The 13135-nt window shown below is 41.0% G+C and overlaps 1 protein-coding gene across 5 annotated transcripts in view; it reads right to left on the bottom strand.

Moving 5' to 3' along the window:
• Positions 1-13135, bottom strand: part of trim2a (tripartite motif containing 2a) — a 193061-nt gene that overhangs the window by 118916 nt on the left and 61010 nt on the right. The window contains exon 1 of one of the 5 annotated variants that reach the window (XM_028802679.2): positions 11773-12091. The exons of the other annotated variants lie outside the window; for them this stretch is intronic. The gene's annotated coding sequence lies outside the window, so the exon portion shown is untranslated. Of the gene's footprint in view, positions 1-11772; positions 12092-13135 lie in introns of those variants that run through there. 5 annotated transcript variants of the gene reach the window in all.

The raw sequence follows: 13135 nt of genomic DNA on the forward strand, positions 1-13135 counted from the left end.
GTGTTTTTGTGTCACAACAACATTTATTTATATAGCACATTTTCATACAAAAAGTATACAAAAAGAGAGGATATGCGGCTTTGTTCATAAAAGCACTCAGTTTTGTTTTAATTCTCTCCTTTGCTACGACCTCCAGGGGGTCCAGAGTGTGTCCCATAACTGATCCAGCCCTTTTAACTAGCTTGGGAAATTTGGATAGGAATATAAGTAACCACCTGGTTACATTTCTAAATGATACAAAGAGACGTGGACTGCAAGATAATCAGGAACTGGTTGAGTCGTTGGTTGGGCAGATTTGTGGCAGATTAAATTTAATATCAGAAAATGTAAGATATTACACGAAGGAAGTAAAAATGTGAAATTTGAATACACAATGGGAGTTCTAAAAATTGAGAGTACACCTTATGAGAAGGATTTAGGAGTCATAGTGGACTCTAAGCTATCAACTTTCTAACAGTGTTCAGAAGCCATTAAGAAGGCTAACAGAATGTCAGGTTATATAGCGCCTTGATGTGTGGTGTACAAGTCACAGGAGGTTCTGCTCAAGCTTTATCCTTAAATCCTGTGTGCAGCTTTGGTGTCCAGGCTACAAAAAGGACATAGCAGCACTAGAGAAGGTCCAGAGAAGAGCAACTCGGCTGATTCAGGGCTACAGGGTTGAATTCTGAGGAAAGATTAAAAGAGCTGAGCCTTTACAGTTTAAGGAAAAGAAGATTAAGAGGAGACCTGAGTGAAGAGTTTAAAATTACGTAGGGAATTAGTCCAGTGGATCGAGACGGTGACTTCAAAATGAGTCCATCAAGAACACGGGGACACAGTTAGAAACTTGTTAAGGGTAAATTTCACACAAACATGAGGAAGTTTTCCCTTCTCACAGAGAACCTCAGACACATGGAGTAAGTGACCAAGTAGTGTGGCAGACAGGAGGACTTTAGGGATTTTCAAAACCGTTTTTTTTTTTTTTTTTTTTTTTTTTTGAAGATTTAAATGACTAGGACTGGTGAGCTTTGTTGGGCTGAATGGCCTGATCCTGTCTAGATTGTTCTAATGTTCTAACCGAGGCCCGCAGTCTTTGGAAACTTCACAGCTAGTAAAAGATAAATTAGGTTGAAGACCCTGTAAAGCAGACCACCTTCAATACTGATTAACATTAACAAATTGTAACAAACTATGTTAATAAAATGGACATGCTAAACTCCACAGCACTGCAATGTTACAATGATTAGTGTACAAAGTTTTTTATTTTGTTGTAACCCCATGGGCCTGAACACTTTGCCCATGGCTCACTGTTACAGCAGCAGTCTGTCAACTCCCGTCCAGAATCTCCGTCTCACTTTAATAAGATGAACGGCCCCTCATTTCTCTCAGATCTGTGGCCTGCACACATGCTGCATATCTGTGATATAAAAAAAAATATAACTAGCTTGTGTTTTTATCATTTCATTCATTTTTTTTCCCCAAATCTTTCTACTTCAAACATTTACTTCATTCAAGTCCGCTAATTTGGACACACAGCCTCTTTTCCTGCCTTACTACTTCTTAACTCTTTCAGGGTGGATGTTGACTTCTGTCAGCAATGGGGTTGAGGGCTGGCGTCGACTGAAGTCAACATCCATAGGTTGAGGGTGACAATCGGCTGTAAAACGTTGACGAAACTCACCGTTCCTTTATAGGCAGACCCTCTTTGCTAGGAGAAATATTAGACTCGTTGACTTGACATCGAGATCCTGCATGTGTGTGTGAAGCAACGTATAATCGAGGTCTAAAATGAAAGTGAGCCCCCACCCAGAGACGACTAACACGCAGCGGCAGGGCACTGCACGCAACAACAGGCATTTTATGTTGATTTATGTGAGAAACTATTGTTTTGTGTGCTTTTCAGAAAACTCGAGGTTTCTGGAAAAATATTCAGCCATAAAAGAGTTAAGCAAACAGGTGCTAATCCAACTTGATCTGAAAATCCAATTCTTCCCAGAATGTTTACATTTTATTTTGTTCAGATTGAAAGAAAACTGGAAACAAATAGATGAGTCGTGAGCAAGTGTTTTGTGAGACGGGCCAATCCTTGTTCTTTTAAGTGTTGCTCAGCTCCCTTGTATGGCCACACATTTTTTCTTCTCTGCTCCCTAATGAAGCGGGATGATACAGCAGACACAAGCATCACTGCCCAGCTTCAACCAGTGGGAAAGATTTATGGTCTGCCCGTGTAGACCTCATTTTAGAGGTGGGCGGTATGACCAAAATTCTATATCACGGTATTTTTCTAAATTCTGCCGGTTTCACGGTATTAGTAATATGGACCTTGCTTCAAGCTAAGCTATATACATAAATAATAAAACTTCAACTTGCATTTATAATGCTGTTTGTGGTATAGCCCTATGGAAACGCATTAGGGCCACTGTGAAGAAAAAAAAATATGGACACGGAAGAAAAAAACAACCTATATGTCGAGAATAAATTCAACATGTTGACTTTATTCTTGACATTTCCACTTTAATGTTGACGCTTATGTCAAGATTAAAGTCGACATTTCCACTTTATTCTCATAGTTTATTTTATAATTAAAGTAGAATGTTGTAAACTAAACTGCATCCTAAAATCAATGTTTAATTTACTAGATTTTCTCAAACCCCGTCACAAGTTAATGCAGCACATCAAATACTTCGTGTTAAGTGTTCCCCGACCCAGTCGTTAATCACTACGCTTCTTAAACTGACTTCCTCTGCACTAAGAGCAGGTGCCTGCAGCAATCACCGCACAGAATCCATTCACTTCATGATATTCCTGCTCTCTACCAAAACCCCAGTTCCTATCTTTCCTTTTTCTTTCTCCACATTACCAATCACCACACGATAAACGTCTTTGTGAAATTAAAACTAGTTATTAACTTAGCCGACGGTGTGTTCAGAACTTTAAAAATATCTTCGTTATACATGTTTAATAATGCCATCCATTCAGAGTTGCGCCCATCTCTGGACGAGTCGCCAGCACATTGCAGGATGAATTCAAGCAAAACATACACTAGCAAGTACAAAAACAAGTACAACTTGGCTTGCAGTATTATCCAGTAGTATAGAAACAGTATTTAAACATCTGACCTTTTAAAACTAAAGTATCTCCAGGCGACGGACGGGACTCCTTTTTTTCGGCAAAAGTTCTTCGTCTTTATCGTCGGCTTCAGTTTCGGAATGCTCTCTGTCCATTTTTCACATTTCACAGAACTTTAATTTATTTGCGCATTTATTTATTTATTTATTTAATTTTGTCCGAAATAGTCCTCCATATACCTATGCTACCGCCCACTATTTGGTGGTGTAGCAGTGAAAAAGAGCCCTAGTGCAACAAATCTGTGTTTAGCAGTGTAGCAGTGAAAAAGGTCCCCACTTGAACAGTTTCCCGCTGCGCCACGTTCCGAACGTCGTTTAGGCAATTTAAACCAGTGTTGCGGTATAAGAAAAATCCATATCATAAAATAAATAAAAAACGGTTTTCGGTATGAACTGGTATACCACCCAGCACTACCTCACTTACTCTGACAGTGCATATTAAAAGAGGAAAGAAAATGAGGGGCATGAATGTACAAAGGGACTGGCAAAAACCCTTAGAACAGCATGGGCTGAATAAAATTATACTCTACACGAGGGGTGTCGAACTCCGGTCCTGGAGGTCCGCAGTGTCTGCAGGTTTTCATTCTAACCATTAGTTAGTGATCAGTTCTTGCTGCTAATTAACTTCTTTTCCCTTTGTTTTAATTGACAGGACTCAGACCCCTTTGTTGTTTCTTTTTCCTTAATTAGCAGCCAAACAATAATATGACACGAAACAAGCCAACACATGACCAGCTAACCTGTGCCCACAACACAATAGCTGAAAATAAAGAAAGGTGAAAGTCCCAGTAAAACAGAAAATCAACAGTTTTGGAAATGTCTGCTGTGGCAGAATGAAAGCAGCAACAAGCTACGGAATTAAATGATGGGTTTAATTAACAGCAAGAATCGGCATCTCATTAAGAAACTGGTTGGAGTGAAACTGGTTGGAGTTTGAATCCCCAGTTTAATTGGTCATCTGTTGGCTCGTTTCATGTCTCATACCTGTTTGGCTTTCATTTAATGAAGAAAAGAATCAATTCAGGGGACTGAAGCTTTAAAAACAGGGCTAAAGAAAGGAAATTAATTAGCAGTGAAAACAATTATTACGAAAAGGGTTAGAATGAAAACCTGTTGCCACTGCGGCCCTCCAGGGCTGGAGTTCGACACCCCTGCTCTACACTGAGTTGTGCTCTCCCAAGTTAATCATTGATTATGTCACTCTTACCAGCCTTAATGAGGCCAAAAGCTAAACTGGAACTTAGCCTCTGTACCCATGCAGCAAAACACCCAGCAGCTTCTTCAAAAGTGCAGTTAGAAATGAAGAGAGCACGGCGCCCTGATGCAGCTCACTCAGAAGACCAGGCAAAGTGAATTAATAGATTACATTAGATCAATCTACACGAATCCAGGACATTCAGCCCAACAAAGCTCACCAGTCTTAACCCACTTAATTCTTCCAAAACATCAAGTCAGGTGTTGAAGGTCCCTAAAGTCCTCCTGTCTACCACACTACTTGATAACTCATTCCACGTGTCTGTGGTTCTCTGTGAAAAGATAAACTTCCTAATGTTTGTGTTACTAGGGTGTTGTACCGTGTTAGCCATTATGAATGTAGAGAAAAGCCAAGCAAAATGACACCTTTTATTGGCTAACTAAAAAGATTACAATATGCAAGCTTTCGAGGCAACTCCGGCCCCTTCTTCAGGCGAGATGTAATCAAATCTAATGTTTGTGTGAAATTTCTCCTTAACAACTTTCCAGCTGTGCCCCCCGTTTTCTTCATAAACTCATTTTAATGTCACCGTCTTGATCCACAGCAACAATTCCCTTCATAATTTTAAACACTTCACTCAGGTCTCCTCTTAATCTCCTTGTGTTTAAACTGTAAAGGCTCAGCTCTTTTAATCTTTCCTCAAAACTCATCTCCTGTAGCCCTGAATCAGCCAAGTTGCTCTTCTCTGGACCTTCTCTAGTGTTGTTATGTCCTTTTTGTAGCCTGGAGGCCAAAACTGCACCCAGGACTCCAGATGAGGCCTCACTAGTGTGTTATAAAGCTTGAGCAGAACCTCCTGTGACTTGTACTCCACACATCAAGGCGCTATATAACCTGACATTCTGTTAGCCTTCTTAATGGCTTCTGAACACTGTCTGGCTATTGATAGGGTTGAGTCCACTATGACTCCTAACTCCTTCTCATATGGCGGACTCTCGATTTTCTGACCTCCCATTGTGTATTCAGACCTCACATTATTACTTCCTATCTGTAATCTTTACATTTACTGACATTAAATTTGATCTACCACAAATCTACCCAAGCCTGTCTGCTGTCCAAGTCCTTATGTGATGATTCAACGCATTCTCGATGATCTGCCAATCCATCTATCTTGGCATCATCTGAACTTAACCAGAATGTTATTTACATTCCTATCAAAGTTATCTTACATATAAACATCTACGCGTGGAAGTGTCTGTCCGTCTGCCTGTCCGGCCCGGAAGTGCGCGGCTACAGCATGAAGCCCAAAGACAGCGATTCCATCACCAAAGTGAAACCTCTGAGAAAAGAGAGAAACCCGCTTAAGCCACTAATACACAAGCGAGGCGAGCACATCAGCAAAATGAAACCTCAGAGGAGAGAGAAACTCACTTAGCTGCTGATAGACAATGAAGGCGAGCACACTGGCAAAATAAAACCGCCGAGAAAAGAGAACCTCGCTTAACCGCTGATGCATAACTGATGCGATTGATTGATTGATTTGCCAGAATCCATGGTTTCTAGGAGTCCAGGCTTTTTATAGCGCTGGCTTACACAGCTAGTTTATATATATTAAAAAAATAGCAGCAGCCCCAGCACTGACCCCTGCTTGCCACCACTCTTAACATCACCCAATTCTGATGAGGTTCCTCGCACCATCACCCTCTGCTTCCTGGGTCTGAGCCAATTTTGCATTCATCTACACGCCACACCCTGAACTGCCACTTCGTTTAGTTTGATTACACAGACTTGACTTGATTTTTCCTGTCTTCACACCTCAACTCGATTTGGGCCACCCTGTCCCTGAACAGCCCACTAATGACCAAGGCATATTTCCGCTGAATTGTGGACAAAGCACCTACCCTACTATCTGACTCAAACACTTTTCTGCTACTTATGGATGAAGGCGAAAGCTACCCCGCAGTTGGGCGTCTAAAGACGTATTCACACTCATAGTCATTTGCTTTGTTCCAAGTCAAGTGATGTTTCAGTCCTTTTTGTTTCAATTTCCAGTTCATGTCGCTATATTTTCGACAAGCATTTTTCTTTTTCTTCACTGTGTCCGCATTTTTCTTCTTCCTTCTCCATGATCCTAATACGCCCTAATCCATACTAACGCGTCTCACGGGCAAATGACAGTTTTCACCACGGCAGCTCCATATGCTATGACTCATTCATATCGATCTCAGTTTATTACCTGCTGCAGTTTCGACTATGTTCAGCTACATTTGTGTAACAATTACAGGAAAAAAGGCAATTGATCTCGACAGCAAAATGATCAAGCAGCATGAGGGAGGAAAGAAAGAGAATGCAATTGCATGTGACTTTAAGTTATCTCATTGTAACCAGAGTTCACCGCACATGCTGTACTGCTGCACTCTGGCGTTAACCTCTGAGGCCTCAGCGTTGTGACTCACGATGTTCCACTTCGTGTGAACCACTAAACTCCTTTACCTGATGCTATTTATTATTAACAGGCCGAAATGTTAAAAACAGAAAACATACGAGTGCTCAAACTCTGCCGGTACAATTCCTCCTCTCACGGTTAACACAATGAACACTGGGACAGGCTCACACTGATGACGTGACATAACACAGACAAAGAAAGGATTTGTGAAGCTGTGAAAGGTTTGTCACCAATGACAGCAACAGTAATAACAAAACAAATAATAAAATAATTTACAAAAAAAACAACATGACCTAAGGGAGTTATTATACAGTATTATAAATACAGTCTGCTTTGAATACATACATTGGTCCGTCTTGCGTCAAGAATAACTTACGACTGGTCCATCAGAACTGCAAGTGGTCGTAAGTCGAGGACTACCCGTACTGAAATTTCTACATGGTGTGACCAAAACGTATGCAAATCCCCTTAAATGAAAGTCTGCACTTTAATCACAATGTATGAATTGTTTGATTTGTAATTTTAAACTGTGGAGCAGAGGGGGAAAATTAAGGAAAAATGGGTCTTTGTCCCAAACATTACAGAGGGCACTGTACACTCCAAAAGTAAGGGCACACATCATTGTATGAACCCTTCAGAGCCACTTTACTTGGCACCAGTGTCATTCCTGCACTACAATTCCGTTCACGTTACTACTGACTCGCTGCAAGCCACACTACCATTCAAAGGCGGAGTGGTGGCTCTGAGGCTGGGGATCTGCACTGGCAATCTGGAAGGTTGCCGGTTCGAATCCCGTAAATGCCAAATGGGACTCTGCTCTGTTGGACCCTTGAGCAAGGCCCTTAACCTGCAACTGTTAAGCGTTTTGAGTAGCGAGAAAAGCAATATATAAATGCAAATAATATTTATTATAAATTATTTATTATTATTAGATAGATAGATAGATAGATAGATAGATAGATAGATAGATAGATAGATAGATAGATAGATAGATAGATAGATAGAGATACTTTATTGATCCCAAGGGGAAATTCAAATTTCATATTATTTATTATTATTACTCTATGCTGAAATGGAGCCTCATGGGTAAATGTCTCTCATGTGAATATGTTAATCAGTTACACCATGAAATCCATGAATATATCAAATGCACTATCTTCATAAGTGGTGCTATATAAGTAAACAAGATACAAAAAAAAGCAAACTCAGAATGAAGAATGAGAGGAAACAACATTTATTTACTGTGAATTAAACCTCAAGGAGAACTTAAACGCCTAACGACAAAAGCACTGCAACTATAAATTACCACAGAGCCGCACAATGCAGGATCCGACCATAATCTCCTTTTACCCGGCAACCAGAGACCTTCAGCTAGTCAAACGTCTATAGACTCATTCACATCAGCAAAGAACAAGCGTTCACTGTTTCCCAGCCCTCTTTCATTGTCACTGAAGCACTAACCGTGCCTTGTGCTCCTCCGGATGAGGACTTGGGCCTTTGCGTTACCCAGGCTTCTTAGAGATAAAGAGGCTGCTCTTTCATTAAGGCTACAGATGCCGCCAGTGACAGCAACAATTTATACCTCAGGGAAGCTGGCACAAAATGTAATTACAGTTAAAGCCTGAAAATGGGAATTAAAGGGGGGGGGGGGGGGGGAAATCAATGTACAATACAGGAATCGACATTAAAAAAAAAAAAATAACTGTACCATTCACCCTTCTAGAGAGAATTTACTGTAAAGCCAATTTATATATAAAAGAATAAAGACTGCATACCTAAGAAGGCATGGCGGTGCCAGTGGGCAAAGGCCGCTACATCAAAGCCAGTTCATTTCCTGACTGTGTTACCATCTGTTTGATGGCTGTATGCCCTCTCCCTTTTCACTTGAGTAACATAAATGCTCCAGTTTCCTTCAGCAGCCAAGAGACATTCAAGCAAGTTGAGTGCCAGTGTACAAGTCTGCCATGTTTGCTCTGTAGCATCTCCTTGCTCTTTGATCTCTCCATTAGGAAAAAAAAAGATAGATAGATAGATAGATAGATAGAATAATTTATTGGTCTCCATGGGGAAAGTTGGCTTTCTACATAAATAGGTAGGTAGGTAAATAAATATATACACACACACACACACACACACACACACACACACACACACACACACACACACACACACACAGACTGTGGTCTGAACACACAGTATAACTATAAGGCAAGTAAATTAAAAAGAAAGAAAGCTTCCGACTAGGCAGTCCCAGTCCCATTGAGGTGCAGCACAGGTGAATTACCATTGGCATTACCACCCTCCCCAGTCGTGTTTCTTCACACACTTCTGCTGAATGATTCATTGGCTGAAAGTCCTCAGTGTTGTTGTGTCACAGAGAGGATGATATGCGGCTTTGTTCGTAACAGCACTCAGTTTTGTTTTAATTCTCTCCTTTGCTACGACCTCCAGGGGGTCCAGAGTGTGTCCCATAACTGAGCCAGCCCTTTTAACTAGCTTGTTGATTTGGTGGGCCTCTCTTGACGTGACGTTACCAGGCCAGCACACCACACCACACTGGCCATCACAGAGTTGTAGAAGGATGTCACTTCCTGCATTAAATGAGTGCAGTCTCCTATGGAATAAGAGCCTGCTCTGCCCTTTCTTATATAGTGCCTCTGTGTTATGAGACCAGTCCAACCTGCCATTAACGTGGCCCCCCAAGTACTTGTAAGAGTGGACCACCTCTACATGGTACATAAATGATATAAATAAATCACATACATTTTATGCATCTATCATCATTCCAAAAAAAATGTTTTTTTTCCTTACCTAACAGATCAGATCCCTCAAAATGGCACATAAAGTGATGCGAAAAGTACAAGAGCATATTTGAATAGGCAAACACTAGATAGTCATGCAAACAACACCTACAGATAAAGGTGATCTACTTGAACAAATGACACTTCATAATGACGTGATGTATTCATTCTCATCATCTAAATTAGGAATAATGCAGATGTGTCGAGGTCCCTATATTTATAGCACATACTACAGAGCTTGATGTGTGGAGTACAAGACCAAGGGGGATCTGCTTGAGCTTTATAACTCACTGATGAGACCACATCTGGAGTACTGGGTGGAATTTCTGGTCTCCAAGCTACGAGAACGACATAGCAGTGCTGGAAAAAGAACAGAAAAGAGCGACTCGGCTGATTCAGGGCTACAGGGGATGAGTTATGAGAAAAGATTAAAAGAGCTGAGCCTTTACAGTTTAAACACAAGGAGATTAACAGGAGACATGACTGGAGTGTGCAAAATAAAGAAGAAAATTAGTCCAGTGAATCGAGATGGTGACTTTACAATGAGTTCATCAAGAACACAGAGACACAGTTGGAAACTTGTTAAGGGGAAATTTCACACAAACATTAGGAAGTTTTTTTTATCAGAGAACCACAAACACTTGGAATAAGAGACCAAGTAGTGTGGTAGACAGTAAGACTTTAGGGATTTTCAAAACTCAACTTGATGTTATTTTGTAAGACTTGTGTATCTAGAACTGGTGAGCTTTGTTGGGCTGAATGGCCTATTCTCATCTAGGCTGTCCTAATGTACATGTATCACCACTTCAAGTCCTTCAAATTAGAATCTGCTTAAAATAAGCAGCATTAAGTATAGTAGTAAAAGTGGGGAATAGAAAAGAAAAACTGTAAAACAGAAAAAATAAACAGAATTTTGTATGGAAAGTGAGATATAAAGGAGATAAAGAAGTGTAAAATAGGAAGCATTAAGTATAGTAAAGAAAGTGGGAAATAAAGGCGCAGGAGTAAAAAAAATAAGGAATTAATGACGAAAATGAATAAAAAGAAATGATGAATAGCAACGGAATGAATGAATAAATAAATAAGAGGTTACGAACAAAAGCATGAAGGGTGGTGAATGAAAATAAAAAGAATGAAGCACACAAACTGAAGTGAACAGAATTAGGAAAGGATGAAGAAAGTAAAGATGGAAAATGCAATGAGTAAAAGAGGAAGGAGTAATGGAAGATTAAACTGAAGATAAGAATAATGAGGAAAGGTACAAAGCTTGAACAATTGCAATAAAAAAAAAGGAAAATACAGGAATCCTGGCTAACAAGATGGGTTTGGGGGGGGGGGGGAGTAGTGAAAGAAATAGGATAAGGAAATAAGGAGAGGAACGAGGCCACCGAGTATTGTCGCTCCAAACTCTCCCAATCCCACAAGTTCAGATCCTGGCTCTGCCTCTGTCTGAGTGCAATTTGAACCTTCTCACGGTGCACATATAAACTGGTGAATCAGAATTTGCTTGGTATGATCAAATGTGGTTTCTGCCTTGTGAGGAGAAATAGTACTTGGACAAGCTCTTTTAACCTGCAACTCTGTATTTCTATAAGAGGTATTAAATGTATCCATGGATGAAAAATGTAGAGGAAGGAAAGGGAAATTAAAAATGAAGTAGAAAGACAGCAAGAAAGAAATGCACGTGTACAAGAAAGACAACATGAAAGAAAGAAAATAGCACTGAATATATAAAATAAACGGAATTAGCAAAAAACAATAAGATTGCAAAGCAAGAAATGTTTCAACAAAAATGTCTGGCGCCCCGTCCAGGGCCGGTTCTTTCCCTACCGGACACTCTCCGTACCTGTAAAACACTACACGGTGGATAAAAACGAAGCACGAAGAACTATGGCTGAGAATAAATCAAGGAATTAGGAAGAGTAGCGTAATAATAATCGCACTGGCAGAAATAAACTAAACTCGACGTTTAAAACGGGAAAGGAAGAATGCAAGCCAAGTGTAAATCAAATGACGAGGGAGATCCTGACATCACAAAGCAAGAGAAGAAATGAAAAGGAAAACTGGAGAGTAAGGGGGAAAAAAGACACCGAAAGAATGAAAGGAAACTGGCGCGGCAAGGTGCATCAGATAGCGGCTGACCGTTCAGCCCCACGGAGCCACAGGCTCATTGCTCAGGCGGTAGCACGGACCGAGCGCCGGTACATGCGTACATTGACTTACTTGTTCTCCATCGTCTCCATTATGCAGTGGGGTGGATACCCCCAGACTCCGGGTACCTTGGTCAGCTCTACAAGGTCGCCGAGACAGCAGCCTCCATTGCAACCGTCGAGTGCTTGGCGGCAGAGAGCAGCGACACAGCGAGCCGCTCCAAGAAGTAGGGAGGGAGGGTGGGAGAAGGCGGGGTTTCGCTATCGGGAAAAGGCAGCAGCGGCAGTAGGAGGATGAGGAGGTGGCGAGCTGCCTTGCGGGAGGAGAGGCGTACTGAACAGCGGGGTACTCCGGCTGCCTGGAGATAAGCAGCACATGACAGAAAGCCAACCGGTCGCCTGGCCGATCGTAAAGGGTGTTCCCTTAATTTACATGACACCGCCCCCCTTTCGTGTATGACACGCCCCATTGGGCTAATAAGGCACCAAGATCCTCCCAAAACGTATTGCACCACTCCCACCCTGAGGGAAAAAAAATGACAGCTTCGACGGCAGTGACCACTGGCTAAGGATAGCGGCAGGGAAACGTGTGAGAGGTAAATCATATGGACGATGCAGGAGCCCACTGTCAGCTTGTGGGTCCCCCGTGGTTCCCTGTCTGTTATCGGAGAGTCCAGCCATTATGCTTATCAGTTTCAAAAATGCTACAGCGCAGGTGGGTGGGTAAAAAACACAAAAGAGTTTAGGGAAAAGCCTGGGCCTTAGGATTCATTTCACCATGGCCTTCAGATCTCACATAATAAGCCACACAGAGTCGCAATTCGTATTCGTTGCCATGGTAGGATGAAGTGTAACGGGTTTCCTCCACGATTTGTCGGGATCAGATCTGGCTTTTCGTGAAAGCTGAGTGAGAAAAGTTACATAAAAGTGAATGGATCAACGGGTGCATTATTGTTTACTATGTAAATCTGCTTATGGTGTTCTCTAGGAAAGAGGCTTTATAAAATGAAGATTGATTAATTGATCTTCTGGAGCAGGAGTAAGCACTGCTGAAACACATCATTAATTCCTTTCATTTCCTGTGGAGATCTCCTCATGTCCAGTTTTCTACTTTTTCCTGCTACATCCCTATTAGCTTAACCAGCCAGTGAATGGATGAATGGATGGATGGATGTTAGTATGATCTGCCACAACACCACCATTTATTTCTGTAGCACATTTTCTTACAAGGGATGCAGTTCAAAGTGCTTTACAAGATGTCAACAAAAAAAAAAAGAAAAACAACAACAAATTAGAAATAAATATTCAAATGAATAAGCAAAATAACAAAAGTACTAAATACAGTTAGATCCATAAATATTTGGACAGAGACAACTTTTTTTTAATTCTAGTTCTTAAATTTTTCATTACCACAATGAATTTTAAATGAAACAACT

This window comes from Erpetoichthys calabaricus, chromosome 5 (assembly GCF_900747795.2).
Source record: "Erpetoichthys calabaricus chromosome 5, fErpCal1.3, whole genome shotgun sequence".
Taxonomy (NCBI): domain Eukaryota; kingdom Metazoa; phylum Chordata; class Cladistia; order Polypteriformes; family Polypteridae; genus Erpetoichthys; species Erpetoichthys calabaricus.